The sequence below is a fragment of the Pongo abelii genome, chromosome 16 (genome assembly GCF_028885655.2).
Source record: "Pongo abelii isolate AG06213 chromosome 16, NHGRI_mPonAbe1-v2.0_pri, whole genome shotgun sequence".
Classification (NCBI taxonomy): Eukaryota; Metazoa; Chordata; class Mammalia; order Primates; family Hominidae; genus Pongo; species Pongo abelii.
The window spans coordinates 35,253,846-35,281,650 of NC_072001.2; the positions used below are offsets into that span (position 1 = coordinate 35,253,846).

Here is a 27,805-nt window from a genome sequence, read left to right on the forward strand (position 1 = left end):
CCGGGAGGCTCACCGGGGCGAGGGGCCACTCTCGGCGCGGGCAAGTGGCGCTGTCTGGCGGGGCGGCCCGCTCGGGTCTCGCCGGGCTGGCGGGGCAGCTGGTGCGTTCCGCTGCCCCGCTTGGCGCCGGCATCAAGTCCCCGTGCCGGGCAACTACTGAGTTTGGGGTCGCCTCTGGGTTCTTCTCTGGGTTCGCTGCCCCGGGAGAACCCGAGCCCGGATCTTCGCCCCTTCCCTTTCCCTGTATAATAAGGCCCAGAGGGAAAAACTTCTCAATTAAAAACCCCACAGCTTGTTGCCCCTGGGCTGCAGGCGCCAGGTTGGGGGCACGGCGCGGACGTGCCCCTCGGCAGGGCCCCTTCTCCACGCCAGGCGCTGCCTGGCAAGGCTGCTGGAGGGAGATCTGGCCGCAGATGGTGAAGGAGAACATCGAGGCCCCCGGTCCCCAAGCAGGGCTCCATGGACCGGGCGGCGGGCCTTGGTAAGCCCAGGCGAGGGGCGAACTTCTTTTCCCCGGGGCCGACGCGGAGGGAGGGTGCGGGGAACGCCCGCTGAGGGGCCTGTCCTGCGGTACCCCAGTGGAGAGCAGAGCCTTAGAGGGGCCTGCTAGTCTTAGTATTTACTGGCAGAAGGAAGGTTTATTTCTTCAGATCTCTTCAGATACGACCTGGCAGGCAGCAGACGTAAATCTGTGGTTGAGTGCAGTCAGCTCCTAAACGGGCATGCGGTGGATGAAGCGCCCCAAACTTGGCATCTTGCGTCTGGCACTTTGTTTTTGGGCTAAACTGCTTCTGGCGTCTTCAACCTCCTGTGCCTCTTTCTGTTTTTGTTTGTTTGTTGTTGTTTTTTTTTTTTCTATTTTCCTTCCTCTTTGAGAAAGGACAGTGGTTTTAGAAGTAATGACCTGAGAGCTTTGTAGGTTGAAGTGGGACAAGTTTCCCTAAGGTGCAGTTGGCAGTTGCCAGGAGCCTGCAGGTGGCTTTTTCTCAGGCCTCTGGGTCAGGGTCCCTCCAGTGAGGTGAGGCAGGGGTTTCTCCCCTCCCAGAGGTGTGGCCACTACGCAGGGGGACAGGAACTGGGTTTCCCAGTCCGGGGAGTCCAGGATGCCTTGCCCTCTGCGCTGATTCCTGGGTGACCGTGGGGGCTGCCTTCCCCGCCAGGCTGCGCTGGAGAGGGTCTCCTGAGCTTAGGATCTGTGGGGCAGGAGAGCTGGGGTGACAAGGACACGTGGAACCTGCTGGGGCTCCGGGCATTGTCCAGGGCATGAGTAGATAAAGCTGGAGCTTGCAGCTGTGTGCCGGCAGCCCTCGGTGGGCCCTAGCAGTACTGGCAGGGGGGCCCTTGGAGTGGGCTCCCTGGCTGGGCTGGAACTGGGTGATGGCAGTAGCAATGGGGCACCAAGTCTTCCCTCTCATTTGTTAGGAAGTGCGGTCTGTGCCCCTCCCCACTGTCTGGCTCTTGGGCTGGGAGAAGCTGCAGGCTGAGTCCCACGGGGTGTGAGTGTGTGTGAGCAGGAGTGTGTGCTGGAAGGAGGTAAAGCTGGTGACCTTCAGCTCCTCGTTCTCTTCTACCTTGCATGTTTTCTCTGACACCCCAGACCCAAGTTGTGGCCTGCTAGTTAACTTGTTTACATAACCTTCTTTAGTAGTTCTAACCTTTAAAAAAAAATCAAAATGTTAGTTTCACAGGAATAATTGGTGGGGATGGATTGTGAAATGGAGGTGCATAAATATCCAGTTTGCCAACTGAGCTAAGAAATGCTGGATAAAAGTGAAAGATAATTGTAAAAGACACTGATCACATCCCTGGAAGCTTAGAGGTGGGATAAGACACCTTGATTTTTCCTAGACAAACCTGAGGAAGTCAGAGGAAAAACAGTTGATGGTAAGGTTGGCATCAGGCTGGGCTTTGTTTGGATTGGGCCGCTGTGGCTGCGGTGAGGGCTGTTGGAATGGGGGTTGAGCCTGGCTGCAGAGGCCCCCTCCAGGCTTCAGCTCCTCTCCGGCGTTCCTGGCTGTCCTCTGCCACGCATACCTGTCCCGGTGACTCAACAGGTGTGGGCCTCAGGGGACACCATGGTCTGAAGTCTTGGAGAAACCTTTACTATCCAGGGGAGGAGAGGACTGGCAGTCGGTGGGAATTGAGACCCAGCACACATCACTGGGTGGCTTGAATGTCTTCGGCAGAGATCACATGCCCTGCCTTGCAGCCTGGTCCTTAGAGAAACGGACGGGGGAGAGAGCTCTGGGCCTGGGCGGCGGTCCTGGCTGTACTGCTCACAGGCTGTGTGCCCTCCCCCTGCAGTCTCAGTTCCTCACCCTTACCAGGTGGCCGTGAGGACTGGGAACGTGGAGGCACAGGTAGGGTGTAAGGTAGCCACTGACCACCAGGCAGGCCTCCCGGATGTAGGTCAAGTTTGAGACGGTTGCTCACCAGGAGGCAGCCTGTGTGCCCAGCAGGGGCTGGGGGTGCTCATTGTTCCCTTGGGTGGTGGTTGGCCCGAGCGCCCACAGAGTGGCTTCTCTGGCTCCTTCCGTTCCCAGAGTTCCTCCCCACCCGCCTGCCGCCCACCGCCCACCGCCTGGGTTGGGTCCAGCTCATGTCTCAGAGCAGCCTGCTGGCACAGGCTGAGTCAGCTGTCGTGGGCACTGTCTTTTCTCGCCTCTCCTGAAGCCAATCCTCCCCTCTCTCCCTGTCCAGACACACCAGGGAGGCCCGGGAGTTAGGTGACCTCAAGGTCATGCAGCCAGGCTGTCTCTGTGGAATCCTGCGTATTGGTGGGGTGCCATTGCTGTGTGCATTATGATTTCTGTGCCGGCTGTGAGGTTTCCCAGATTGGGCTGTGGGGTACCCCTGAGTCTGCAAGTTGGCCCAGGCCAGGTGTGTCACCACTGCCCAGGCCTTCAGTGGCTTTCCAGTGCTCCCTCCACATCCATGTTACTCAGCCTGATTTTTCTCAAGTTGCCCCACTCACTCCCAAGAATGGCCCCTCCAGGCTGTCCTGGCTCCAGGCAGACAGGCTCATTGCCCAGATCTGCCCTGGGTTGTCCCCACCCCATCCCCACCTGTCATCTTGGCCCATGTCCATCCCGGAGATCCCAACTGAATGTGGGCTCTTTCCCTCTTATCCCTTGGTCCTCAGATTTGCCAGGCCACTGTAGCCTCCAGGCCTTTGCACATGCTATTCCCACCCCCTTGGCATCAGCCACCCCCAGATGCCCACCTGGCCGGCCCCTCACTTATTGCCGGCTCCCTGACAGCCCTACATAAATTAGCGTTACTTCCCCTTCTGTTGTTAACCTTGCTTTGTGTTTCTCCTCAGTACTCAACATTCGGTGTGTTATTTATATACTTGTTTGTTTATTGTCAGTCTCTTACCACTCAAATGTAAAGGACTTTGTTCACCTCTGGATCCCCAGTAGCTAGAAAAGTGCCTGGCACACAGTGGAGCCTTAGCGCTGTTGTTGGATGAGCGAGTGAATGAAGCACGGGAGCATTAATGTCCTTACAGCACATGTCCTGCTCCCTGTGCCTCCTTTTCCCGAGTCCCAGAGCTGGAACCTAGCTGTGTTCACATTTGGATCCTCCTGGAATGTAGCACAGACCCTCACTCACTGAGATCCCCATGCCTAAGGAACAGGAGTGCCACAACCACAGCCCCGATGGGGACTCCAGTTCTGACTACGTGAACAACACCTCTGAGGAGGAGGACTATGACGAGGGCCTCGCTGAGGAGGAGGAGGGCATCCCCTACTACATCCGCTACTGCCCTGAGGATGACAGCTACCTGGAGAGCATGGACTGCAACAGGGAGGAGTACCTGGCTCACGGCGCACACCCAGTGGACATTGACGGGTGCCAGGATGCAGTGGAGTAGACGGTCTGGACGGGCCTGCACCCCCATGGTCACGGGGCTAAAGGCAGCCAGGACTACCCTGATGGCCAACTGCCCATCACGGAGGATGAGCCCTCTGTCCTGGAGGCCCACGACCAGGAAGAAGACGGTCACTACTGTCCCAACAAAGAGGGCTGCCAGGACTACTACCCTGCGGAGGCTAACGGGAACACCAGCGCTTCTGCCTACCCCCTGAGGTGCGGGGACGGGGACCTGGAGGACCAGGAGGACATCGACCAGATCGTGGCAGAGATCAAGATAAGCCTGAGTATGACCAGCATCACCAGCACCAGTGAGGCCAGCCCCGAGCATGGGCCTGAGCCAGGGCCTGCAGGCTCTGCAGTGGCCTGTCCACCTGTAAAGGCCAGCTGCAGGCACGAGGCGAGGCCCAAGTCGCTGAACCTCCTTCCCGAGGCCAAGCACCCCGGAGACCCCCAGAGAGGCTTCAAGCCCAAGACCAGGACCCCAGAAGAGAGGCTGAAGTGGCCCCACGAGCAGGTAGGACTCTGGCTGTCCCGGGGAAGGGAGCAGAGGGGCCCTAGAGCAAGGGACCTCAGGGTACAGGCCTCGCAGATGCTGAAGCGAGGCAGTAGGGGGTGCTGGGTGCCTCACAGTTCTAATGGTGGCTGAGCTGTTCATTGGTCCAGTTGGGAGACATGTTGTGTGGATGTTCCGGCCACTCTTAAGCTCACCGCTCAGACTCAGGAGTAAAGCCGGTTGAGGGCTGAGTGGCAACTCGTGTCTCGCAGAAGACACTCCTCCTCCCACCCTAGAAGAGAGGTTCGATTTGTTGCCCACTGCCCTGGGTCTGCTCATGGTGGGGCAGTATGTGTGGGAGAGCCCCTCAATCCTCACGGGTGTACTCAGACCAGCAGGGCAGTGGCAAAGACGTGGGGGTGCTGGTGCTCACACACTGCTGCAGCCAGGGTTGGGTGGCATGGTGGCTGGGGTCGGGGCCAGAGTGCGTTTCACAATGGACGGGTCTCTGAAAGCCCGGGGGCCTTGACCTGATGGGCAGTCAGCTGTGAATACCTATTTGGGAAAGGATTTTTTGAAAGTTTGGCAAAACCTCAGGGAAGAAACGCATGCTAATGAGGGCAGTGGATGTCATCGTAACTGTATTTTAATTATAGCAAAGTCAGCGTGCATTCTAATAAACACATTTGAAAAGCCGCCTTCCAAAAAAAAGCCTCACTGTGAGTATATAAAGAAGATATGATTATTGGACTTGGGTGAAGGAACTTCTATTTGGCCAATTATGTGGACTGCTTTCATATTTTTTAAGCCTTAACTACTATTTTTTTCTGAGAAGAATTCATGAATTTGAGTGTGTGTGTGTGTGTGTGTTTGTGTGTGTACTGAGAGCTTGGGTTTGGAATGGAAATCATATTGACTCCTGGATTTTCAGCAATTGTATTTTAATGTCTTGTCTTCTCTCTAAAGCACATTAAGTGTCAGTAGACTTCATTTTGGGGGTGTTCCTGTCATTCACAGCAATTCCGTGTTTACAGGGGGCTGTGGGATGCATAGGAGGTCCAATGGTCATAGTAAGCACGGGAATTTTACCCCAAGGGACTATGGTAATAGGGGGCTGACCAAAAATAACTCCTAATCCTATGTCAGATAATACCATGAGCAGCTCAGGAAAGCTACACATAACTCAGATGTTCAGAAAGGAGATGGGGAATGGAATGAAGCCCGCTGGGCTGACAGAGGCATCCAGGACCTGCCACACCCACGTCTGCCCCCAACTCCCCAGTCAACCTTCACAGAAGAGAAGTTGATCTCTCTCCAACTGAGACCAAGCCAAGGCCCAAACTGTTGGAGCTGAAGGATGTTTGGGCTAGGCTCATAGAAGCCGTTCCGCTCCTGCAGTGTCAACAGCTGCCTATGGTCCAGGCCTCTGTCTGGTCCTGGTCCTTTTTTTTTCAGATGGAGTCTTGCTCTGTTGCCCAGGCTGGAGTGCAGTGGTGTGATCTCAGCTCACTGCAATCTCTGCCTCCTGGGCTCAAGCAGTTCTCCTGTCTCAACCTCCCGAGTAGCTGGGATTACAGGCACCCACAATCATGCCCGGCTATTTTTTGTATTTTTGTAGAGACGGGGTTTCACCGTACTGGCCAGGCTGGTTTTGAACTCCTGACCTCAGGTGATCCACCCACCTCAGCCTCCCAAAATGCTGGGGTTAGAGGTATTAGCCACCGCACTCAGCCTTGAAGAGACACTGGGCCTTTTAAGAGACACTGGGTGCTGACTCACTTCTGGGTCTGCCCCAAGGGTGGCCCTCCGGGTCTGCTCTGGGTGCAGCCAAGCTGTGCAGGTCAGGGAGCCTGAGCTGGACTTAACGTGGGGAGACATTGCTCCCCAAGAGCTGCTCGGGTGCAATGTCAGGGTGGAGGCTGTTGCTGTGTGTGGTGGCATCACTCATTTACCCTCTTGTCTCATCAGCCTCTGTCCTTCGGCTCATGTGCTTGCAGGTGGCCTCTGATTCTGCCTCTGGAGCCTGTCTGCCCCCTCTTGATTCATTCATTGGGTCCCAAGTATGTGAACAGTAGCATGTTAGCCACTTTTAGAAATATTTGTGTTCATCTTCAAGAGAGGAGGGGTCATCCAGCCATTCCCCAGCCCTCAAAACCCACTCCACAGACAAAGCAGTGGCGGGTCAGGGCTCCTCTTGCTCTTCTGAGCTGCCGGCATAGCGAACACCGTACAAAAGAAAAGGATTTCACATGCAATAGAATTTCATTCACCCTGAAAAGGGAAGGAAGTTCTGACACAGGCTACAATATGGATGAACCTTGAGGACATCCTGCTAGAGCCAGTCACAAAAGGACAAGTCCTGTGTGATTCCACTTCTCTGAGGCACCCACAGTAGAGTCACAGAGACGGGAAGTAGAATGGGGGTGGCCGGGGCTGGAGAGAGCAGGGAGTGGGGAGCTGGTGTTTAATGGGTGCAGTTGTGAAGATGGAAAAGTTCTGGAGATGCATGGTGGTGAAGATGGCACAACAGTGTGAATGCACTTAATGCCACTGAACTCTACACCTAAAAATGGTTAAGATGGTAAATTTTACATTATGTATACTTACCACAATAAAAGAAATAAGAAATAAAAGGTTTTTGGATGATGAACGGGCTCGAGCCAATTTGGACCCTCTAAAGCTAAGCTGAGCCAGTCTGAACCCATGTAGCCAGAATCACACTGTATTAGGCTGTTCTAGCACTTCACGTGGTGAGAATGGGGGAGAGAGAGAGATTGATTGATTGATTAGGGGGCTGTGCAGGGGGCGTGCTACACACTTTTAAACAACCAGATCTCTTGTGAACTCAGAACAAGAGTTCACCTATCACCAAGACGATGGCCCACGTCATTCATGAGAGATGTGCCCCATGATCCAGACACCTACCTCCCACCAGGCCCCACCACCAGCATTGGGGATTGCATTTCAATATGAGATTGAGGTGGGGACAAATATCCAAACTGTATCACCCACAAAGAAGCAAAAACATTTTGGGCCAAATCAAAACTATTTAGATGTAGCCACAGTAGGGACGAGCTGTGATTATACCCATTCAGGCCTGTGGACCTGGCGTGTGTGGTCGTGGGGCGGTGGGTCGGCATAGCCCTGGGAGGTGTCAGGAAGACATTCACGACCAAAATAAGCCATGAGTAAATAATACAACCACATCCTGAGTGGGAGTGGGGAGCCTCCCCTTCTCTCCTAGGTCTTGTATGGGTCATGATCCCCCCTTGGCGGGAGTGGAAGGAACATAGATCCCACAGGCTGTGGCTTATAGTAAAGTGATTGTGGTCATGCCTTGTGAGTGTCATTAAAATAAACATATATCATTAAATCCACCATTAAATAACAGCTCTTTCTGCTATCCTCTTGCCTTTTCCACAAGTTTAAATATCCCAGATATTCTACTGTGTATATTCCTAAAAGTAGACAGGTAGATTTAGTGAAATTAACTGGATCATTGGTATCTTCTTTATAGATCATCTGGTGAAACTTGTTTTTCAAATTATGAGTCGTAGGACTTTGTTTTAATGTCTATAGCCTTAGGCAGTTCCATCGAGACTAAACTCAGTTTTTTTCTTATTAGGACTAATCTTATTGACCGGAACTGTGGACTCCCCATATTAGGAGAACAGAGATCTGGCCTGTGTAAATGAGTGGAAGTTAAATACTGTAGAAAATGCCCTCTGGAAACTGAAGTCTAATGCTGACTTACTATTGGTCGTTTAATTTCCTTTTGGCTTGGGCACCATTGTTACATTCATGTTTCAGATGTCAAGCTAGTTTTCTCAGAATGTGTGCAGGGCTGGAGGCCGAGTGTGGAGGCCACTGGGTGAATACAGGAGAGGTCACAGGTCAAGCCTCCTGAGAGAACTGCAGGCTTGAGCCTCCGATAGAGCCACATGAATGATTTTTATCCCCAGTAGGTTGCTGTCATTAAACTATGCACACAGGGCTTCTTGCCTTTAAGTTAGCAGGATGGAAAAATTGCAGGTGTTTGCGGCAAGCATGAAGAAGCAGCCATGCTGACCCCTAAGCAACGGTATTAGAAAGGGTTGGTGAAGATTTTCTCATTTGAGAATTGAACAAAACCAAATGGAATTCTCCCTAGTTCTGCAACTCTGGGGGCTGTAAGTGGCAGAGCTCCCACCTTCCCCACAAATAGACCCAGAGTGGCACCTGGTATGTGAGGCAGGTGACCAGGAGAAGGGCGTATCAGTGGTTGACGGACAGCTGCCTCTGCTGCCTGGATGACCCAGCCCCTCCCCTGGACCATCTCCCACTTTGCCTGGGTGTGAGTCACTGGAGGGTTAGCTCAGTACAAGCTGGCAGGTGACCTCCGTAGAGCTTAGGTGAAGGGATTCTCATAGGGCAGTATGTTTGAGACCCTTAGAGGGCTCTCCTTACTCTTGCTTCTCCCATTATTGTTAAATTGTAGTAAGGCACTTGTAACATAAAGTTTACCATTTTAAAGTGTACAATTCAGTACCATTTAGTAGAATGTTGTGCAGCCACCTCTGATATTTAGTTCCAGAACATTTTCACTGCCCCCAGAGGAGACCCTGTACTTATTAAGCAGTCACTCCCCATTCTTCCGTCTCCCCCCAGCCCCCACAATGAAAAATCAGTTTTCCCTCACTTTGGATTTGCCTATTCCGGATATTCCATAAAGATGGGATCAGACAGTATGTACCCTTTAGTGTCTGGCTTATTTCACCAACATAATGTTTTCAGGGTTCATCCCTGTTGTAGCATGTGTCAGTACTTCGTTCATCTTTGAGGCTGAATGATATTCCACTGAATGGCTATTTTTTTTATTATTTTTATTTTTTGAGACGGAGTTTCACTCTTGTCGCCCAGGCTGGAGTGCAGTGGCAGGATCTCGGCTCACTGCAGCTGGAGGGCTATATTAAGTTTTATTTATCCATTCATCCACTGAGGGACATTTGAGTTGTTTCTACCTTTTGATTAATGTGAATACTGCTGCTGTGACCATGTGTGTACAAGCTTTTGGGAAATTTTATTTGGCTAGTCATAACTTTAAGTTTTGTTTTGGTTATTTATTGTTGCTTAACCAATTATCCCAAAACTTTTTTTTTTAATTTTATTATTATTATCCTTTAAGTTTTAGGGTACATGTGCACAATGTGCAGGTTAGTTATGTATGTATACATGTGCCATGCTGGTGTGCTGCACCCATTAACTCATCATTTAGCATTAGGTATATCTCCTAAAGCTATCCCTCCCCCCTCCCCCCACCCCACAACAGTCCCCAGAGTGTGATGTTCCCCTTCCTGTGTCCATGTGTTCTCGTTGTTCAATTCCCACCTATGAGTGAGAATATGCGGTGTTTGGTTTTTTGTTCTTGCGATAGTTTACTGAGAATGATGATTTCCAATTTCATCCATGTCCTTACAAAGGACATGAACTCATCATTTTTTATGGTTGCATAGTATTCCATGGTGTATATGTGCCACATTTTCTTAATCCAATCTATCGTTGGACATTTGGGTTGGTTCCAAGTCTTTGCTATTGTGAATAGTGCCGCAATAAACATACGTGTGCATGTGTCTTTATAGCAGCATGATTTATAGTCCTTTGGGTATATACCCAGTAATGGGATGGCTGGGTCAAATGGTATTTCTAGTTCTAGATCCCTGAGGAATCGCCACACTGACTTCCACAAGGGTTTGGCATAAAACCACAAATTTGTCTGTCTCTCACTATTGTATGGGTTAATGGGCTAGCTGGACAGTTTTTCTGCTGGTCTCATTCGACAGCTCTCACCGCATGGTTAGACAGTGTCAGGGACTGGTCGTCTGGATGCTCAGCTGCAGTGGAATGTCTGAGATGGCTTCTTCACCCACAGGTCTGCTGCCTTGGTGTTTCTTCATGTGGCCTTTCTACATAGCATCTCATACTCTTGGCCCTCTTCATGTAGCTTCTCTTTCTCCAAGAGAATAGTCAGTTCTTTTTGGCTTCCAGAAGCACAAAAGTGCAAGCTGTCAGTTGTTCTTAAGGCTTAGACCTAGAACAGGTGCAGTTTCATTTCTACCACATTCTATAGGTTAAAGTAAGTCTCAGAGCCAACCTAGATTCACTGTGGAATGGTCCCTTCTGAGGACGTGAATGACAGGAGTTGTGGCTCATTGGGGACCAACTCCAAAGATGAAGCCTGAGTTCTGAGAACTTTTTCTTCTCTGATTATTCCTTATTCATATTCTATTTTTTGTTTTATAGATGTAATATATTCACAAGTGTCTTTAAGGAGCTATTTTGATACTCTTTTGTCCTCTCCTTAGCATGTCTTTTTTCTTTAATAATTTTTTCTTAGTTTATTTTGGTCTTATTTTTCTTTCAAAAGCCTTTCCCCAAATATCTATTCTACATTGCTCATCATCTGTAGTCTTTTAAAATTCCCCCTTTTGTTCATTCATGTTTGAGAGAAGGACTAAAAGACAATGGGAGGCTGGGTGTGGTAGCTCACATCTATAATCTCAGCGCTTTGGGAGGCCGAGGTGGGAGGATCACTTGAGCCCAGGAGCTCAAGACTAGCCTGGGCAACATAGTGAGACCCCCATCTCTACAAAAAATAAAAAATTAGCCGGATGTGGTGATGCCTGCCTGTAGTCCCAGCTGCTCAGAAGGCTGAGGTGGGAGGATTGCTTGAGCCCAGGAGGTTGAGGCTGCAGTGAGCTGTGATCATGCATGCACTGCCTTCTAGTCTGGGCGAAAGAGTGAGACACTGTCTCAAAAAAAAAAAAAAAAAAGGATTGGGAGTTCTTTGTGGCCAAGACTTGTCAACTGATAGCTTTTAGGGGAAAGGGTTTTTAGGGGGAATTTATACTGATTCCCAATTGTTATCCCCACTCCTCTATCTTATCTCCTTGTGCAATCATAAATGATGGCAGGAACTACTCCATTCCTCTGGAAGTGAAATCTATGTTCTCTTGCCTGAGGTAGATGCATGTTTGCTGGGGTTCTGCTTAAGGAGATGTGGGAGAACAATGTGTTTCAGGGCCTGGAAAATGAGTTCTGTATGTAGGCTTTTGGTTAATCTGTTTTCAGTCTTGCCTATCAGTCCCACTCTCCGAGGTACCTGGTGTCTGAGTCTAGTGCCTCTCCAGGGTACTATGGGACAAATTAGCCTCCTTGTCATCGGTATCCCCCTAACCTCCACTGTTTGCTTTGCTTCATTAATTAACCATTTCCCATTTACTGTCATTGTCTATTGGAGGTGAATTCTCTTCTGTTGGTAACCCCATTCCTTTTTTTTTGTAATTGTGTGTGTTTATACAATGTTTATTCTTCACTGTAATTCCCATGGAGCCTCAGGACAAAGAGCAGATGGGAGAAATACGTGTTTGGTGTTCAGTTTTCCTTCTGTAAGACATCTGCAACCTGTGTTTATCACTGAATAGATCATGGACTTAATGCATATAGAGCTGCTTTGTTTTTCATGATTGTGCCTTCAATTCTATGTAGAAATATAATTTGTGAATTACCTGATGAAATTTTCCTAATTTTGAATCATCCTTGTATTCCTATAATAAACACTGTTAGAATGGATATGGTAGTATTTTATTTTTGCATTTTTAGTTTTATATTAAATAAGATTATAGTTTTGTTTCCTTCTAGGCTCTTATTTCATTTCCGTACCAATGGTATGCAGGGCTGACTTGGGAAGCTTACATCGTTTTCTAAGATCTAGGATGTAGCTCTAGTTTACACAGTAATTTTCAGCTGAAGGAGATTTTTGCCCCCATGGGATGTTTGGAAATAATCTGGAGACATTTTTGGTTGTCACAACTGGTCATGATGGGAGGTGCTATTGGCATTTCTTGGGTAGAGGGGATGTTACTAAACATCCTACAACACACAGGAGAACCCTCCACAAATTGTCTGGCCCAGTATATACATATTGCTGAGGCTGAGAAACCCTGGTTTAAATAAATGTCCAATTTGGAGAGTGAGTCTTTGACTGCCGTTTTTCTTCTATGTGTTGGTCTCCAGATTTCCCACTTGTTCAGTTAGTTTTAGTAACTGTAGATTCTTAAAAAAAAAAAAAAAAATTATTGCTTCATCCATACTTCTAGGCTGTTGTAAAGATGCATAAAGTTTTCACTTTTTGCATCCTATTCACATTAGAAACACCTGAATTTTGGAGGGAACACATTCAAACGGTAGCAAACTTAGTGGAGCAAATTCCAAAGAGATTGAGCCTAGGCCAGTTGTCAGTCCTGGGTATAATTTTAGATGTTTTCAGGCTCTGAAGCTTTGCATTTAAGTTCAAATTTCGGAACAAAGATCTGTGTCTCTGCATTGACCAAATAGCACCCAGGTGAAGAGAAGGCACATTGCTAGCACTACAGAAACCATCTGCTGGCTGCTTCCAAATCACTGTTCTCTGTACACTCATCTTTCCTTACTTTTCTCTAGTGTTATCACTCATGTGTGCATCCTTGAACAATATAGTTTAGTGTTGCCTATTTTTTGAGCTTTTGAAAATTATATTTTATGTATTTTTCATACCTTTGTTGTGTTCAACATTGTGTGTGAAATTTGTTCTTATTGGTGTAGCTATAGTTCTTTTGCATTGCTGTATTTACTCCATTGTTGAATACACCATACCATTTATCCCTTTGACTATATGCAGACATCTGTGTTGTTTCCAGTGTTGTTAGAAACAGTGAATGCTGCTATGATTATTCTTGTCTGTATTTCATGGTACCCTTGTGCCAGCATTTCCCTGGGGCACGTACTTAGGAGTTGGATGACTGGGGCATGAGGATCAATTTCTTCTTTTACCCAAGAATTATCTGGGGAAAAAAAAACTTTTTAAAAAGCATTTTCACATGGTTTTTGAGTTATTTTTAGTGCATCAATATAGTCAGAGAATATGTCCTGTGATCTATGAGCAATCGTTTAGACTTCACTATTGGTGTTACTGTTGTCTTTGTTCATTGCTATTTCTTGTATTATGTCTCCTGCTCCCTGCCCCTCAAGTATATCCCTGAATGATATCCACTTTGGTGTGGAGAATCCGGAGGCGAACATACACAGAGATGCTTCCTGTCTTGATGGAGCTAGATATAGAATTTTAAGTTTATAGTTGAGCCTCTTCCCAGTTCTTTACACTTTTACCTTCTGATATTTATTGTTACAAATGAAAATCTGATGCCTATCTGATTCTTACTTCTTTCTGGTAGTTAGTATGATTTTCTCTGTAATTGTAAAGTGTGGGGGTTTTACTTTTCAGTATTTCTTTGTTTTTTGAGATAGGGTCTTGCTCTGTTGCCCAGGCTGGAGTGCAGTGGTGTGATCATGGCTGACTGCAGCCTCTACCTCCTGGGCACAAGCAGTCCTCCCACCTCAGTCTCCTGAGTAGTTGGAACTGCAGGTGCACACCACCATGCACGGCTAATTTTAAAAATTTTTTTGTAGACATGGGTTTTTACCATGTTGCCCAAGCTAGCCTCGAACTCCTGGGCTCGAGTGATTCTCCTGCCTTGGCCTCCTGAGGGTGTTGGTATTATAGGCATGAGCCACTGTGTCTAGCTTTCAGTATTCCTTGGGGGCATTCAGAGCCACTTAATATTCTCAAGTTTTTCTTTGGCTCAGCAGCATTTGTCTCTTTTGTTTCTTTCTATTCTCCTCCATCTTCTGGATGAATGTTAGATCTCTGTATCTTCCATGTCCCTTAACTATTCCCTTTTTTTTCCCTTCCATTTCCTTTTTCTCTCTGTTCTAAGGGAATGTCACAGTTTGATTTTCCTAATCATAAATGCTTTGTTGAGAAGTGTATTGTGCTCTGGCCCTTCTACAGGTGGTTTTTTTTGTTTGTTTGTTTTGTTTTGTTTTGTTTTTTTTTTTGCGGGGGGAGGGTATCTTATTTTCATTCCTAGAATTGTCTTTTACATAGTAATCTGTTTTTTATTTTGTGGATACAGAGTCTTCTCAATTACTCTTAAAGATTCCAATTAGGTTTTTAAATTCTGATTATTTCCTTCATTAGTAGTGCTTCCGGTCATTTGTGCTTATTTGACTTGGCACCTTCCTCTCAGGTTGCTAGTTTTCTTCAACTCTCTGTGGTGCATGGTTATCTGTTCATTTATACATGAGGTATACCATTGATCAGTATCAGTTGTTGATATGAGTGTTGTATTAGAGTTCTCTAAAGGGACAGAACTAAAGTATATATATACACACACATATATGTATTTATTAAGGAGTATTAAGCTCACACAATCACAAGGTCCCACAGTAGGCCATCTGCAATCTGAAAAGCAAGGAAGCCAGTCCTAGTCTCAAAGCTGAAGAACTTGAAGCCCGGTGTTCGAGGGCAGGAAGCATCCAGCATGGGAGAAAGATGCAGGCTGGGAAGCCGAGCCAGCCTAGTCTTTTCACGTTTTTTTGCCTGCTTTATATCCTAGCCTCACTGGCAGCTGATTAGATGGTGCCCACTCAGATTAAGGGTGGGTCTGCCTCTCTAAGCCCACTGACTCAAATGTTAATCTCCTTCGGCAACACCTCACAGAATCCTTCAATCCAATCAATTTGACACTCAGCATTAACCATCACAAGTGTCTTCAGAATTGTCACTCTTTTCTGCCGTGACCTCCCTCTCCTGGTTTGCAGACCCGTGCTCCTCCTGTGGCACAAGGATGGGGAGGTGCTGGCAGGAGAGCTTTCTAGCTCCTGAGTTAAAAGGCAGAGATGGAGTCTGTTATAAGATTTTGCTGCTGCGTTGAGTTATATTAAAAACATTCTGTCTTTTCTCTCTGATTTTCACACTCATAGTAAGAGGCCATCAAGATAGGTTTCTTATATCCGAGGGTGATCCTTACCAACTGTAGTTGGGACAAGTACAATAAAGAATGTTAGATTCTTCTGGAAAAAAGTGGTCCCTCCATTATTTGGATTGGGTTTTTGGCTTTGTCAAGCCCAGCAGTCTGATTCCGTCAGCTTTCTGTCTTCCGGCATGTCCCTGTGGTTTTGGTTCACTAAGGGTAATCTCCTTGTATCTGTTATTTTTCTGCTGCTGCGGCAGACTTACTCTTTTTAACAAAATACTGTCATTTTGGTGGGGTTTTGGAAAGAGGACCAGGCCACATCCTGAAATGAAATTCATCTTAGGATTTTACAACCCTAACTCACTTTTTGTTTTGATTAAATTACCCTTTTTGAGGGGTGGGGGCTCAGCTTTCTCACTTGTAAAATGAAAGATAGTAACTGGACTGATGGTTACAGACATGGATGCATGTCAGAATCACCTCAGAGAGCTTTTTAAAAACAGATTCCCCCCAGCACTTTGGGAAGCCAAGGTGGGCAGATCATGAGGTCAAGAGATGAAGACCATCCTGGCCAACATGGTGAAACTCTGTCTCTACTAAAAATACAAAAATTAGCTGGGTGTGGTGGCACATGCCTGTAGTCCCAGCTACTCGGGAGGCTGAGGTAGGAGAATCGCTTGAACCCAGGAGGCGGAGATTACAGTGAGCCAAGATCCTGTCACCGCATTCCAGCCTGGCGACAGAGCGAGACTCTGTCTCAAAAAACAACAAAACAACAAAAACCCAGATTCTCAGGGTAGGCTTTGAAATGATCATTTCTTTTTTTTTTTTTTTGCAATGGAGTCTCACTCTGTCCCCAAGGCTGGAGTGCAGTGGCACGATCTCAGCTCACTGCAAGCTCCGTCTCCCAGGTTCACGCCGTTCTCCTGCCTCAACCTCCCAAGTAGCTGGGACTACAGGTGCCCGACGCCACACCCGGCTAATTTTTTGCATTTTTTAGCAGACACAAGATTTTACCATGTTAGCCAGGATGGTCTCGATCTCCTGACCTCATGATCCCCCCACGTCGGCCTCCGAAAGTGCTGGGATTACAGGCGTGAGCCACCACGCCTGGCCAGTGAGCATTTCAAAAATGCTCTTTCAATCACTGATGCAGCCAAAGTCTTTGGGACTTTTAGGCTAAGTATATATTCTTTAGATACCCAAAATAGTTTGATTTGGAATATAACAATTTAGGGAAATGAAGAAGGGGTGAATTATGTTTTGGAAGCTGCTGCTTGCTTCCTTTTTCCATTTAGTTTTTAGAAGACAAAGAATGTCTAAAGAGATGCAGATTTAAAGGAAATATAAGTTAATTCTGCATGGGTATGTTTATCTACATGGCTTTCTCCTGCTCACTAATCCAGAAGAGTTCTAACACCCTCTGTGATCATGCGTTTGTTTTTCTTAAGAATTATTCCATCAGAGTATCTAAAAACAGATGCTTAGAAACTGCTGAGACCTTTGTTGGTCTTACTTGATCTCTGGATCCCAGTTTCTTGATCTTCTACATATTCTGGGTTCTAACCTGAACTGGCCTTCATGGTTAAAGATGCATTTATATACTGTGCCCTGGCCAGGAAGCTTATTATCTTTGGAACTTTGCCCAAACTGGGTATGAAGGCACTTCCTCAAACCCCATTAAATTCATTTCTAAACTTGATCATTGTAAATTGTGTCAGTTGGTAAATTCTGCCTTGTAGAGAGGTATTTTGTAGTAAATAACATGATTTGAAAACTAAAATTTGCCTTTTTGTAAGGTGGTAATCATTTCATAATTCTTAGTTTTGTGAAGTGTCTATAAATCACACATCTGATCTTTTAAAATGTAAGGCAATTGAATTTATGTAATGATTCAGGCTTTTCAAAGTTAAACAGGTAGTTATTTTAAGGAATGGATAGTTTGTGATATTTTAAACAAAATAAGCCATTGATTTTACACACATAGCCATGAAAGTAAAATGTTTTCTTATTTTAAATTTTAAAAAATAAATTAGATTGTTTTAATATTTTTTCACTTTTGCTTTATATTTGACTTATATTTTTTGTATTTTACATTTATATTTGACTGCTTTTCTTTATTCCTAAATCTTTTATTTTCTGTTCCATTTTTAAAAGCTGATAACTGTTGTTTGTCAAATCAAACTTGGATTTAAAAATGAACATTTAATTTTAATAAGCTCTTTGGTAGTGGCACTGCATTGACAGATGTTTGAGAGTTTGTCCCTAAAGCTATGGCATGGGTCTTCTAATGGACTTGCCCTGTATTCAGCCTGTGTAGACCTGGCATATTCTTTCTCTGTTTCAGAATGGGACAACAGAAGAAGTGACTTCAGAGGAAGAGGAAGAAAAGATGGCTGAAGTAGGTATTTGATGTAAGAATGACATTTCATAAATGTCATTTTTTATTTGAGTAATTCCATAAATCTGCTTTGTAAACTACTATTAATGTGGAATAATTGAAAGCACATTGTATTTGGAATGGAATATAATTTCTGAAGTCTGGCTTTACGTTTAACTGATGATACACCTTTGAGCAAATTGCTTTATCTGAATTCTTTGGATTTGATTTCCTGAATAACAAAAGCCCTTAATTTTAGCACCAAAGTTGTATTTCTGTGTAATACTGATCAGTCCTTAACCTGCATTTGGTTCTTTTTAGGAAGAGGAACTACTAAGTTTAAAAAATGTTATGTTTGCATAAAAAGAGAATTTGAGAACATGTTAGGGACTACTCACCAGAAGTAGTGAAACTGTCTCATTGAAAAATCATCAGGAATTTTCTCTTAGTCTGTTTTATGCTGCTATAACAGAATACCAGAGACTGGGTAATTTATAAAGAACAGACATTTATTTTCCAACAGTTCTGGAGACTGGGAAATCCAAGATGAAAATACCAACATTTGGTGTCTGAGGGCCTTCTTGTTGCCGCCTCACATGGTAGAAGGCAGAAGGGCAGGAGAGCAAGCTAGTCCAATGTGTGAAGCCTCATTCATCAGGGCCTTAATCCCATTAAGGAGGAAGGAGCCCTCTTGGCCTAGTCACCTCTTAAAGGTCCTACCTCTTAATATCATCACATTAGAAACACCTGAATTTTGGAGGGAACACATTCAAACGGTAGCAAATTTAGTAGAGCACATTCCAAAGACATTGAGCCTAGGCCAGTTGTCCGTCCTGGGTATAATTTTAGATGTTTTCAGGCTCTGAAGCTTTGCACTTAAATGCAAATTTCGGAACAAAGATCTGTGTCTCTGCATTGACCAAATAGAAGGTATGTGAATGTTATGGTCTTGATTGTTTGACAAGATTTTTTCTGTTTGGGGTCTTATAATTAATTTAGGCTTTCATTTTCTTGGTTTGGAAATTATTAATCTAAAATATACTTTCGAGTGCTTCAAAACTAAAGAAGTAGTGTCGTAGGCTTGTTTTTGTTTGTTTGTTTGTTTGAGATAGGGTCTCACTGTGACCCAGGCTGGAGTGCAGTAGCGTGGTCACGGCTCACTGCAACCTTCAACTCCCAGGTTCAAGCAATCCTCCTGAGCAGCCGGGACTACAGGCAGGTGCCCCGTGTCCAGCTAATGCTTTTTTTATTTTTTGTAGATTTTGAGTCTTGCTCTGTTGCCCAGGCTGGTCTTGAACTCCTGGCCTCAAGTGATCCACCACCTCGGCCTCCCAAAGTGCTGGGATTACAGGCGTGTGCCACTGTGCCTGGCTGTAGGCTTGTTTTATGAGTCTGGGAGTAAAATACTTCTTAGAATTGTCTAATTAGAATGAGAGTTTGTTTTAATGTTTTTATGCAGTTTAGCTGAGGTGGAATAAACTGCCTGAAAACATTAAACATTTTCCGTGGGTCAGGCAGCCATTGTACTAAAGATCATGAACCCTTTCATTTTCCCGTCTAAGATAATAAACAAGGGACCACAACGTTGAGGGAAATCTAGAAAGGTAAGAGACTGGACTTTGGAGATGTCAGATTAGGACAGGTGAAAAGCAGATATTCTGGGCTCCTAAAATAAGGTGGGAACAGGCCCAGAGCAACCTTGGACATGGTGTGTTGGGGTGCATTGGATGCTTTTGTTTTGAGAAGGAAAGTTGATGTGTTGAAGTCATGGAAAGCAAGATTGGCCACAAAAGGCAGATGGTTAGAAGTCTTGAATTCAAGACAGGCGTGTGTTTCTATTTGGTGTGATTATTGATAGGAAGGCCTTAAGCAGGGAACAGTGTGCTCAGGATATTGCTTTAGAAAGATATGTTGAATTCTGTTTGTGATGTGCTGATTAATACTTAGGTGGAGAAGTTTTGTGGATGGGAACATGACTGAGGTTGAACATATAGGAGGAAATACAGGCCAAAGGCATTTGTGAGCATTGTGAGGAAAACAAGCATAGGATGGAATATCAGGGCTGAAAGGTGCACACAGGGAGAAGGGAGCTCCATGAAGTATGGAGTCATGGGCAGAGTTTGAGTGAAGGTAGTCAGTAACCTGGTCTAGAAATCAGTGAATTAGCCGGCTTGGAAAAAAAAAATCGAGATGAATATAAACTACTCCTTTAGAGATTTTGGCATTTAAAGTGGAAAAATAAGGTAATTGAAAAAAGTTAGGATTTTTAAAAATCTGCATATATTTGTATAGGGAGGGAGCAGAATGATGTGAATAAAGATGTTGTTCTGGGGGATATTATTCAAATTCTTTTTAAATTATTATTATTTTTTGAGATAGGGTCTCTGTCACCCAGGCTGGAGTGCAGTGGCATGATCATAGCTTACTGCAGCCTCAAATTCCTGGGCCCAAACGAGCCTTCTATTTCCGCCTCCCGAGCACCTGAAATCAAATTCTTTTTCTAACTCACTTTTTAGTTATTAACATCAATAGATGCTTACTACATAAAACCATAAACTGAAATTAGGGGAAAGCACCAAATGTCTCCAGAGATAACAACTAAATTAATTGAAATTAACATTTCAATATAAGTTCTTCTGGTCTTTTCCTATGCATATTTCAGCATAATTGAAATTCTTCTATTCCTTTGTGTATTCCATTTTTCATTTCAAAGTTTTTTGATACAGGAGAAATTATGCTGTGTTGGTATTTCAGTGGCCTGTTAATATTTCGTGGAATTGAGTTAACTGTTTTGCTATTTTTGCACATGCAGATTTTGTGTTTGTTTTTTTGGTTGCAAGGTTGAGATAGGTATCCTTATGCCTAAATTTGTGTTTACATCTTAGACTAGTTTCTTGGAATACAATTCTAGAAGTCGAGTTTCTGGAACAAACTATGAACAGTTAAGGTTCTTGACACCCGCTGCTAAACTGTCTCAAAGGTTCCTCTTAAGAGGAGATTTAAAAGATGGCTTGGCTGGGCGTGGAGGCTCATGCCAGTAATCCCAGCACTTCGGGAGACGGAGGTGGGTGGATCATTTGAGATCAGAAGTTTGAGACCAGCCTGGCCAACATGGTGAAACCCTCTCTCTACTAAAAGTGTAAACAGATTAGCTGGGCGTGGTGATGTATGTCTGAAATCCCAGCTACTCAGGAGACTGAGGCATGAGAATCACTTGAATCTGGGAGGCAGAGTTTGTAGTGAGCAGATCACCCCTGTATACGCCCACCTGGGTGACAGAGTGAGACTCTATTTTAAAAAAGGAAATAAAAATTAAAGAAGTAAATAAATAAATGATGGCTTATTTCATAATAGTTATGACTTTGTAAAGCTTTTAAATCTGCTTTACCCAGAGTCTAGCTTTTAAATAAAATCTAGGATATAAAAGGTGGGAGCCTCTTGAATGGAAGGTGGGGGCATTTTCTCTCTCCCCGTAGGATAGATATATTCTGTTTCTTGTCCCCCATTGAGTCAAGAATAATTTAACTTCTGGCAGAAGAAACTGCTGAAGAAAAATAGGTTGAATAAGCTAACATTTTTCTTCTTTTTGCAGGATATAGAAGACTTACATCACTACGAGATGAAAGCAGAGCCGATTAGTGGGAAAAAGTTGGAGGATGAAGGAATTGAAAAAGAAAATTTGGCAATATTAGAGAAAACTAGGAAGACTGAAAGGCAAGACCATTTAATTGTGTAAGTGTGTATAAATAGCCAGAGCCTGGATTTTTGTTTAAGTAATTATAGTTAATACCAGGCAATTCATCAACATGCTGATCTCAGCTGCTCTCCTCCTCCATCCCTGCCTTAGGGGTAGATTCAGTCACATGTTTATTGGTTTTGAGACAGGGTCTTGCTCTGTCGCCTGGGCTAAAGTGTGGTGGCACAATTGTAGCTCACTGGAGCCTTGATCTCCCAGGCTCCAGCGATCCTCCTACCTCAGCCTCCCAAGTGTCTTGGACTATGGGCATGAGCCACCACACCAGGCTAATTTTTTAGATTTTTAGTAGAGATGGGGTCTCACTATGTTGACCATGCTGATCTGGAACACCTGAGTTCATGCGATCCTCCTACCTCAGCCTGCCAAAGTGCTGGGATTACAGGCATGAGCCACCGTCCCTAGCCACGGACATATGTTCTCTTGCCCAGGGTTATCTTTCTCATCTATGAATAGCCACTTTTTACCCTGTTCATCTGCTCTTCACATCCTGGAACCACCTGCTGATCCCTGTATATGCCCCTTTCCAGCCTGTTTATGCTGTTTTCTCTGCTTACCTTCCTTCTGTGGCATCTGTATATTCACATTCATTCTCTCTTACAAAACACAACTCAAATTATTTCTCCTTCATGAAGCTGACTTTGGTCCATCCTGCTCTGACCATATCAAAACTAATTCTTCTCTTTTGACTTAACATCTCTTTTATGTGAAGCGGCCAGATGTGAAAGAACACTGAGTTTGGTGACAAACACACCTTTTTTGGTTTCACTTTGCTCAACTCTCAAATATGGATAGACAGTACATACCTTTTGGATGACTGCTGTGAAACATCAATGAGAATGATGTGTGTATATACATGAAATGCTCAGACAGAGTAGGGAAACATCAGATGATTGTCTGAACACTTACTACTTCGTGCCTTGTATTAGAGCTATTTACCAACTCCACGAAAGCCGAGGACCAGTTACTTTGTCTTGGGCACAGGTTCTCCAAAACAGGGAATGAATTGTTAGGCAAGTAGATGCCAAGTGTTGAAACCAGATAGATTACTCTCCCTCCTTCAGTCTTAGTTATATATTAATTTAATTAGTAATTTTTCCTAGAGGAAAGAAATTTAGTCAATTTCTCATATCTTGATTATTTAAAAAACTGAGTTTGTAGCATTTGAAATAATGTTACTGTATTTTCCATGTCTTGTGATCGATTCCAGTTTATCTTCAAAACAAGTATAAATTATTGAACACTTTTGCATGACCGATACTATGCTAAGTACTTTATACTTTATATATCCTCTCATTTAGTCTTCATAGCCACTGTATGAAATAGGTACTCTTCATATTTTAGAGATAGGAGAAAGTTCTCATATTTTATGGATAGGAAATGAGGTCATGGTTACATATCTAGGAAGTAAGATCTTTGTAAACTTGATTTTTTTTTTTCTTTTTCAAAGTATAGTGCAGTCTTTAAAACCTTTAGTTTCACCTGACTAAAAAGTAGTTCCATTTCTACTTAGTGTTAGGATAGGATATGGATGTGTTTTCATCTTTAGAGAAGTCCCCACACTGAAAAACTGAAACCAGTTGCATGTAGGTACACGTGTTTCTCAGTGTGTCAATGTGTGAACTAGACCATCTGTGTAATATTCTTGCTTGTAGTCTTATGAATGGAAGTCTCTTTTAGTTAGTGTCACGTTGAGTGTCTTCTAGTATTTTCACAAATTGCTGAGGTTTGAAATAGACTCATACTGAATTCTGTGCTATCATGGAGTCCATGGTGGTCTGAACATGTTGGCTAGAGTTTTTCAGATGATAAGAAATAGGAAATGAACCAGACTTGTGTCTAGTTTTATATTTTTCTGAAATTTCATAATGCTTCATTCAATTGGACTTTTTTTTTTTAACTTCTTGAAATGTTGAGTGTTGAAAATGTTTTTATATGTCCATCGAATTTTTTTTGTCATTTTCTTGATAGAGTGAACTCTTGCATGATTTTTATCTTGTAGCAAAAAGCTCAAGCTTGAATAACATTGGTTGGAAAGTAAGTAAGAGTAATACATTTCATTATACAGAGAATGATTGCCAAGCTGATTTTTATGACTTTTCCCCCAGGTTTGAAAGCAACATAATTAACTCTTATTGTAGATGTAGTTATGTTATTACTTTTAAAATATGTCGGTGTAGTACACCTGTAGTGTGAGCTACTATAGATGGTGGGAGGCTGAGGCAGGAAGATCTTTTGAGCTTGAAGAGGTCAAGGCTGCACATGAGCTGTGATTGCACCATTATATTCCACCCTGGGTGAGAGAGCGAGACACCCTGTCTCTTAAAACAAAAAACAAAAGACAAAGGGGGAGTTGGGGGTGGGAGTCATATTAGAAATCTATATATAGGACAGTTATGGAAAAATACCGATTTTTTAGTGATTTAACTTTTCATAGTTCCATCCATGGCAAATTGTTCTCCTTGAACCGCTTGGCTAATAATACAAGTTTAGGAAAGCGTATTAAACTTTTGAATTCTTGAGAAAATTATATACATGTGACTTTTCCTTTAGAATGACTGCAAACTCCAAACCCCCTTATTAGATGAGATGTAGGCTATCATGGTCTCTTTTGGACATTCATTCTAAAGGAGCTGGAAGCTATAGTGACCTCTTTTTTTCCTGGGGATATAGAGCAGCTTAAGATCTTCTCTTTCTTGAACTTACCCTAGGTGCTCTATTTTAGCTTTCAGATTGGTTCATTTTTGAGTTAGTTGAAAAAAAAAATTATCTTTTTGTTTGAACTGGTTTTATTTGTGATTCTTAGGGTTGACCCTGATAGTCCTTTGCACTGTGATCTTCAGATCTTCAAAGAAAAAGAAGGCATAGGAGATATTTTGCTTAACTTATCTTTTAAGGTAAGGAAATTGTTACGGGACTCTCTGTTTTTCTAATGGGGGTGTATATTTGTACAAGTGTTATGGAAAACAATTTGGTAAAGTGGAAGATACTCATACACTATGGTTCAGGAATCTTGTGGATATATACTCCACAAGAAATGAGTTACGTAGACACCAAGAGGCACAGGAATGTTTAGAGCAGCATCATTTATAATAGCCCCAAACGGAAAATAACCCAAGTGTTCATTCCAAGAAAATGAAGAATTGTGGTATTCATAAAATGGCTTACAGCTATGTGGGAAAGATGGGCGAACCTTGAACACTATGTTAAGCAACAGAGACCAGACCCCCCAAAACCTATTTTGTACAATTTCCTCTATATAGAGTTCAACAACAGGGAAAACTAATGTTGGTTAGGGCATACATTCTTAGTGGAGGCAATATCGCCTACAGTGGAGTGAAAATTGGTCCTTAGAGTGAAAGAAAATCTTGCTTATTATACTGGTCTGCTGCCCTCCAAAGGGCCGTATAACATAAACCGACATAAATATATCTGTGGTGTTAAAATTCCATGGGGCATGGGGTAGAATTAGGAAGAAAACTTCTAAAAAGGCTTCTTAGGGGGACAAAAATGAAAAGAAAATGGAGAAACACTTATTTCTGGATTCATACTTGGGCAGTAAAACTATCAAGAACAAAGAGGTGATCACTTAGAGGTTAGGGTAAGGAGTCCATCCAGGTGGGAGGTAGGGATGTGTGACCTGAAAGGGACATCTCTGAGCTTCTTGGATACTGGCTGGAATATATTTCAGGATCAGGTTGGTGGTTACATGGGCAAATAATTTACAATAACTTGTTAAGCTATACCTTAAGGTATATTTTATGTAATTTTCTGAATGTATGTGTTATATTTAATAAAGCATTTTTAAGATACTAAAAATAAAGGTTACAAAGGAATAACGATGGAATCTAGAAGAAATGTTAATCTAATATGGAATCTAGATAAGATGTAATGGTTTAAAATCTAGATAAGATGTAATGGTTTAAAATCTATGGCTATATGCGGTATTTGGATGAAAAAAACAGACATAAAAGAATACTTTCTTGTACTTACTCTAAGAATGGTAGTAGTTTTCTAAAAGCTTCGTACTTAGCTTTTTGTGTATATTTTTGCTTGTGGATATATCTTATGATTGAACTTTCTTGATATGACTTTCTTGATATGACCGTAATGTCAGTATTTTCTCTCACTTTTGTTATCATAGAAACTGTTGTGGTTGTCAACTGGGTTGTCTTCCTGAAGTATGAATCTGGTATGTATTGCCTGAATTTGCTAATGGCTACTTCTTTACAGATTCATATGGGGTAACGAATAAAGCACGCAGGCCTAAAACAAAAAAAGAAAATACAAAAAAACTAGGAAGGTATCTTTCTTTTTTAAAACATTAAATCATACGTCCATATGCCCAACATCAAACTTAAGAAATAGAACCTTTGGCTGGGCGTGGTGGCTCACGCCTGTAATCCTAGCAATTTGGGAAGCCAAGGCAGGCAGATCACCTGAGGTCAGGAGTTCGAGAGCAGCCTGGCCAATATGGTGAAACCCCGTCTCTACTAAAAATACAAGAATATTAGCCGGGCATGGTGGCGGGCGCCTGTAATGTAACCCCCACTTCATGGGAGGCTGGGGTGGGAGAGTCACTTGAACCCAGGAGGCAGGGGTTGCAGTGGGCCAAGATTGTGCCATTGCACTCCAGCTTTGGTGACAAGAGAAACTCCGTCTCAAAATATATATATATATATATATATATATATATATATATAAAAGAAATAAAAGCTTCTCAGTACCTGTAGCACTCTGTGTGCCCCTCCCTTGTCACGTCCTCTTTGGGAGGTATCTTGAAGGGAATATGAAATCTTGGCCAGGAAACTGGAGGATTCGTGACTGCAGGTGGTGTTTTCATGATTTTTTTCCTGCTTTATCTAGAACGTTAGGGAAGGGACGATGTGGGAGGTAAATGGCTGAAATTCTGTCGGATTTGTGTTTGTGGCCCACGGCTCCTGATACCAGAAAGAAGGGCCTTTTTCTGGGGTTGGAGTATTTCTTATGAGTCCTGAGAAAAATGTGATTGCCTTGAGCTAACTGACCTTCTGCAGAGGACCTTAAACTGAATTTCCAAGTTGTTAGTATCGGGATTCACAGACTTTGGAGAATAGCAGGTATCACTTGGAAAGATGTACAGGAAGGAGCCGCAACAATATATATTTATAGGCTTTGATGTCCACAGTGACAACTTGAGCACAATGAGTACTAAGCAAAATGGAACTGGAGATAAAGTATAGCACAAAGATAGAATTGAGGGCAGGAGGGAATGCGACCTGGTCAGCAACTTGGTAAATCCAACTTGCTATGCTTTTAAGGAAGTTGTTTTCTGATGTTACAGGCAATATCGGAATTACTGAATTGAATTCTGAGGTAGTACTTTAAGGAAATGCGTTCTTCTGCCCCTATTCTTTGGAATACTTAGGGCTAAGTTCTTAGTTTTTGATATCATAAAAATTCAAAGTATTCTGTTCTAAGAGCCATTTCAAACAATTGACTAGAATTTCAGAGCAATTACATGAGAGTAATGCCAACAGAGTTTTTAAGTTACCCATTGTCCTATATCCCTAACAAGTATGTTCATGCTTGCATGTTCTCTTCTCATGTTTACTGTGTGCATTCTTTCTTAGTAATGGCATGTGGAAATTGTTTAAGCAAGAATAATTCTCGAGATAATTTTGTATGTTTCCTTTTTTCTTTTTAAGGTATGTATTGGGTGGAGGAGCATTATGTATTGAACTTCTCACAAAACAGGTGATTATTTTCTTATAATACTCAAGTTTCACCCTCAACAGAGTGTTTCGATTACGTAAGTTAGGTTGTAAGTAGAAGGTTCTCTTAAAGAAATTTTAGTGGTTTTTTTTTGTCATAGCTCCTACTTTCAAGAATGAAAAAGGTAAACCAGTAAAATGAGATTGTACTTGGTGCTGAATCTATGCTAGGATAGGCATTAAGAGTGACCTTTATTTAAGGTTCTAATTTGCTCATGTAGGCCACTTGGAACGTCAGTTTGTTGTTTTTGGTGAGATTCTGGAAATGGTCCAATTTTACTTTTTCCCCTTGACTCCAGACTTTTTAACACTGATGTGCTGCTGTTGAGGCATATGCCATTTTGTTAGGCCTTCCCAAGTGGGAATCAGGTTTTCTAGAGATGTTTTCTTCTTTTTGTAGGGCTGAAGCAGTGCCTACTCGACAGAACCAGTCATCGTACAAAGAAATGCCACCTGACTCAAAGGCAAAGCCAGAGTGCAGCTTGGAGCAAAGAAGGTATTTTATTAAGAATTTTACATAAACCATAAGATATATTTTGTATTACTTTGTGAGCCTTCTGCCTGTCTTAATTCTTTTTCAGAGAATTTGTTTCATTTTATTTGCTTTGTTTTCTTCTTGTTACAAAGATGATCTATAGAAAATATGGAAGTATCATTTCTTTATTATTGCTTTTTCCTCCCTCTGTGCCTATGCTTACCAAGTCTTTTTATTTT

At 43.6% G+C, this 27,805-nt stretch overlaps 1 pseudogene; it reads left to right on the forward strand.

Moving 5' to 3' along the window:
• LOC129050452 (amyloid-beta A4 precursor protein-binding family A member 2-like) lies at positions 1-27,590 on the forward strand (annotated as a pseudogene).
• The last annotated feature ends 215 nt before the right edge of the window (positions 27,591-27,805 follow it).